Below are 5003 nucleotides of genomic sequence, written 5' to 3'. Positions count from 1 at the left end.
GGTAAATCTCTGCCAGGGAAAGCAACAGCAGTTGTGATCTCGAATAAACATTAATGTACGTTCAATATGGTTGAAAGGTGAAAATCCCAGATTTAAGAATGAAAACTCTAACAGAATCGTAACACTTTTAAGACTAAAACCTGGTAACAAACAAAAGAGAAATTCTACATTTTTATTTTCTCTAATTTTTTGTAGTCATTTCCAAGAGGAAAAGCAATTGCATCAAAAGCAATTAATATGTGTGTGTTCATTCTATAAAATATATTGAATGCAGAACATACGCTGACATCATAGATTGTAATTTCTCTTTTAAAATGTCTATTCTTTGTTCCTCATCCTGCTCAGATTCGTTTGTATGTTTAATTTGATGTATTGTGAGTCATCCCATTGATAGCTTATGTGGTAGCAACTTGTGCTGTATAAGTCTTTGTGGGGTTGCAGCTTTATGTTGTAAACTCTTTGTGGTAGCAGCTGTCTTTTACTCTGCATCTAGAATGCCTAAAATAATGGTTCCCAATGCAGATGGCTAGCAATGTCCACACTTATCAAGGTATTTTGTTTCCTGAAGTCATATTAGGTACCTATGGGCATTTTCTAAATCGCGTAACTACCTAATTCTCTTTGAAATCCACAATGTCATTTTGAACCAAAAAATAGAAATATGTCATTCGGAACATGTCAAAAAAGTTTTTGCCTTTTTTGAGTTTTTTCCAATTTTTTAATTCCTTCCAAAAATTGTTACCAAATTTGTATACATTTTCAAATATTACCCAAATCAAGCCATTGTTACTTCTGGATTCATTATCTATGAATATTTGTAACTGTTCTAATTCATAGAAAAGCTTCCAAAACTTGGATGTGTCTCATATTTGTCCCAGAGTATAATGGCTATTGTCCACTGTTCTCCATATTGGCTGTAACTCACTGGGTGTGACTACACAAGACACTTTACTGCACATTAGACTAATCTAATGCATAGTAAAGTGCCAGCGCCTACAGGTGTGGGGGCCTTACTGTGCAGTAAATTAGGCTAATGAGCCATTTTCTAGTACCAACAAAAATAGGTACTAAATTAATGATATATTAGCTATTGAGCAGTAGCGTATGTGTAGATGTTGACTAGGAGCAAATTACACCCAGTCAGCCTAGCTGGCAGGTGTCCACAAAGGGTGGGGAGAGATGTCTCAGCTCAGCAGGATGCTCTTTGCCAGCCACATGGGGATTAGGATCTTCCTGATCCCCACATGGTTGGAAGAGTCATCCCCCCCTAGGCAGAGACGCTCCCTGCCAGCCAGGTGGGGATCAGGAGGGGTAGACATGCAGCTGGCAGGAAGTATGGTAGGCAGCATCCCCACTGAGGGAGACAGTTCTCCAGGCCATGTGGGGATAGGGACCAGCCCCTGTGCCCCTTGCCAGCCCCAGGATTGGCACCCAGGGGAGCTTGGAGCTCCCCCTGGCTTCTGCAGGAGAACAGAACAGAGCAGGAGCAGCCCTGGACTAAACTGCTTCTATCAGGTGCTATTTGCTTCTGATGGGTACACGTATGCCAGAGCTTTTAACAAGCCTGAATTTTCTGAAAAGAATATACAGGCACTTTAATTGCACAGGTACATGAGCCCACTATTTCCCATGCAATCAATATCTGCTATCCAATCAGGGACTAAGACACATGCCACAAATATTCAATCATAGCCACCTAGTGTGGTCATCTGACAGGTAAAGTCAAGTTCTGAAATGGTCTTCTTTTTCAACAGCCATATGGCATCTGATCTACAGTAAAAGACAATGAACATTCCTTTTCTCACCAGCCATGGCTTCTTGGGACTTCCTAGGAAAAAAAGAGGGGAGGGTAGTATGTCCCTTGTCAAAACTGCCACCCCTTATGGCACATGTACTATGTCCCTTGTCAAGCACTGTGTATATGAGATAACTATGCACTTAATCCTTGTTCTTCCCTCTATCAGAAACAAAGTAGGAGCCACTCTTGGCCCTACCTCATTTGTGAGATAGGATGTGTTTAACGGCAGCACTGCATGCCCACTCTCAACTTGAGAGGAAGGGCAAGGCTGGATACTACTCTCCTCTTGCAGGCTTGTGCATATGTGCAAATGAGCCTGTGTGTGGGTACTTCTATTGGCTATCTCTCTGCATGGCTAGGAGAAGGGAACAAAAGTTCCTTGTGGTGCTCACGAACAGATTTGGTGAGTCATTGCAGAGGAGGGAAGTTCTGTTAGAGGCTTTTTATATTGATTTGTTAGCTGCTAAAAGGCTGCTGAGAACAAGCATGTTGATTTGCTGGTTGAGAGGGAAGGTTGAATTGATCTGATGTCACAGTGGTAAATTTTGTACATGAGGGGTAAGTATTTCTGATGGAAAAAGAGCTTATTGAGTTATTGGCTAACTGAGGGGAAGAATTGATTGGAATAGGGGGTAAGGAATTGATTAACTGCAAGAATAAGTTGCTTTTCAAAATGTCTGGTACATTTTGAATATGTACTTATTCCTCATGTGGCTCTCCTTTATGAAATGAGTAGGGAATGTGACTTGGTCCATTGTTGGCTCTCTCCTTGGAACCTCATTCTGCCATTTCCTTGTACTTCTGAAAATAGTGAGGCCTGCTACCATGTGGGACTTTTAAATATTCCCTTTGTAAGCATTGCTGGAAACATTCTCAGTTTAGTATTTCTAAAGGGTTTGTTTGGTTTTTTTCTTATTTTCCCCTGAAGTTGTGATTTATTCCATAGTTTAGTGAGTTTGCTGGTTTGTGTTCCTTGTCATTCACTTATGGTACCTAAGGCCAGATTTTTTAACCAAGTTAGACACCTAACTCTCTCTGTAGTCACAGGATTAGGTGTTTCCTTGCTCATTTAAGTGTTATTGTCAAACCCAGTAGACACCTAATTACTTTTGTAAATTTGGCCAGTACATGGAACAGTGGCTGTCTTTTTGCTTTGTATTGGTTCAGTGCCCAGAACAACCATGGTCCGTGCTTAGGACTTGGGTTTCTAAGTGCTAAAACAATAAAAATACTTTTTAATGATAAATGAGTTTAGTTGTATAAATATTGAATAAAGAGTATTTACTAAAGAAATGTTTAGTTTCCATTGGGTTTCTATATAAGGTTCATATAAAAAAGAGGGACAGAAATATTGTTTTTCCCATTTTACAAATGAGTCACAGAAAACCTGAAATAATTGGTCTCAAGGATCTGAAAACTGTAACTCATTAGGGTATGGACAAGTAAAGTACAGCAAGTCAAAAAGCTGGGAGGTACTTACCGCAGAACAGCTGATACATGACAACTATCTGTGTGCCCACTACTACCCTGCAGCAAGGGAAAGATAAAGGTGAGATTACACATTACAGTTAGCATGTGCGAACTCTAAGGAACATTAAACCTGTGTTAAACTTAGCGCATTCTGTAAGCAGTTGCACATTAAGGGTTAATACCCTCTCATGCACTGCTCAGATGTGCTGCAAGAGGGCTGGTGAGTAGGAGCATGGCCAGGAGCTACAAGTCTGCTCCATGCCTGCCCCATTTGCTGGCTCTCTAGCAGCAGTATAGACTGGAGGAAAGGCCCGCCCATGCTGCTTGGCAGTGGGGAGGGGACATGGTGAGTGGGGTGGCGGGGTGAGTAGATGCTTGGCAGAGGAGGGGCCAAGAGAGGCAGCTTGAGCCTGATCTAGGTGCATGGGGAGCTGCTAGGCACACCTGTGGCTGCTGGACAGTTCCCTGCCCCATCCCTGCTGTTCCCCTTTCCCAATGGGGAGATTCTGGACAACTATGGGACCTAATGGAGAGAGCAAGGGGGCAGCATGGATTTGATCTGGGGTGCAGGGAGTTGCTGGTCCTACCCACTCTCTCCCAAGGCAGCCCAGCAGCTCTCTACCCATTCACTTCCTCCTATTCTGCCCTCTAATCCTACCTCCCTCTCCCTTACCCGTGTCCTCCTCCCCTTTGAATCCCACTTTACTTTTTTCCCCTCCCACTCACCTGATGCCTAGCCCTACCTAGCTGTCAGTCCAGAATTGTAGAGTCCTAGATAATAGCTAGTCCACCTGGGAGCAGTGCCTCCTGGGGTTATGGGCAATGCAAATTGGTGGTCAAATCTAACTTCAGTTGAGCAGCCAAAAGTTAACTTAAATGGATCTGTGTAACACATTTCAAAGATAAGCCTCGCCCAAAGTGGCATAAGCTTAATATGCCTAGAGGGTACTTATCAGGTATTATTGAGCTTTAATGTATGATTGCTTGCATTTTAAGTGCTCTTAATATGGGCTAATTGTAACCTGTAATCTCATTCTAAGATGTGGGGGTCTTCATCTGGGTTTTCTTGAGAGGCAAACTACTGTAGTTTCATTTGCCATGTTATGAGTGGGCATGTAAATAGTTCCCATATAGCAGCTGTTACACAGAAAGTCGTCTTCTTTTAACTTGCTGTAATTTGTTTGTTTGTCCATGTCTCAACAAAGTCCAGAAGAATGTTTCTTCCCCTTGCCTGGGAAGTTATTTTTCACTGGGGCTACCAAGGAAGCTTACTCAGTGAAATTTCTCTTTGTTGTAGGGCAGCAAGAAACAAGTCCCCAAAGGTCACTACAGTTATTCATAGTTTCGTAGTTCATAGTTAGTAGGGTCAGAAGGGACCTGAGCAGATCATCAAGTCCGACCCCCTGCCATGGCAGGAAAGAATACTGGGGTTAAATGACCCCAGCAAGGTGATTGTCTACCCTTGTCTTAAAGACCCCCAGAGTAGGAGCCAGCACCACTTCGCTTGGAAGTTGGTTCCAGATCCTAGCCACCCTGACAGTGAAGTAGCGCCTCCTGATGTCTAATCTGAATTTACCCTCTGCCAGCTTGTGACCATTATTTCTAGTCACTCCTGGTAGTGCTTGGGGGAACAGGGACTCCCCCAATGCCTGCTGGTCCCTTCTGACTAGTTTGTACATGGCCACTAGATCCCCCCTCAGCCTCCTCTTGTGGAGGTTGAATAGGTTCAGGTCCC

At 43.1% G+C, this 5003-nt stretch overlaps 2 long non-coding RNA genes across 2 annotated transcripts in view; one reads left to right on the top strand and one right to left on the bottom strand.

Moving 5' to 3' along the window:
* Nucleotides 1-166: 166 nt before the first annotated feature.
* Nucleotides 167-5003, bottom strand: part of LOC109301333 — a 16116-nt gene continuing 11279 nt past the window's right edge. Inside the window, exon 3 of the long non-coding RNA XR_002098511.1 lies at nt 167-1828. This is a non-coding gene — a long non-coding RNA (uncharacterized LOC109301333). The remainder of the gene's footprint in view (nt 1829-5003) is intronic.
* The window catches only part of LOC109301340, a 4375-nt gene continuing 1484 nt past the window's right edge, over nt 2113-5003 (top strand). The window contains exon 1 of the long non-coding RNA XR_002098512.1: nt 2113-2356. This is a non-coding gene — a long non-coding RNA (uncharacterized LOC109301340). The remainder of the gene's footprint in view (nt 2357-5003) is intronic.

The sequence above is a fragment of the Gavialis gangeticus genome, unplaced genomic scaffold (genome assembly GCF_001723915.1).
Source record: "Gavialis gangeticus isolate Ggan-Ray unplaced genomic scaffold, GavGan_comp1, whole genome shotgun sequence".
NCBI classification, from domain to species: domain Eukaryota; kingdom Metazoa; phylum Chordata; order Crocodylia; family Gavialidae; genus Gavialis; species Gavialis gangeticus.
The sequence above is the reverse complement of the archived record's forward strand: the minus strand, read 5'-3'. Positions and strand labels throughout refer to the sequence as shown.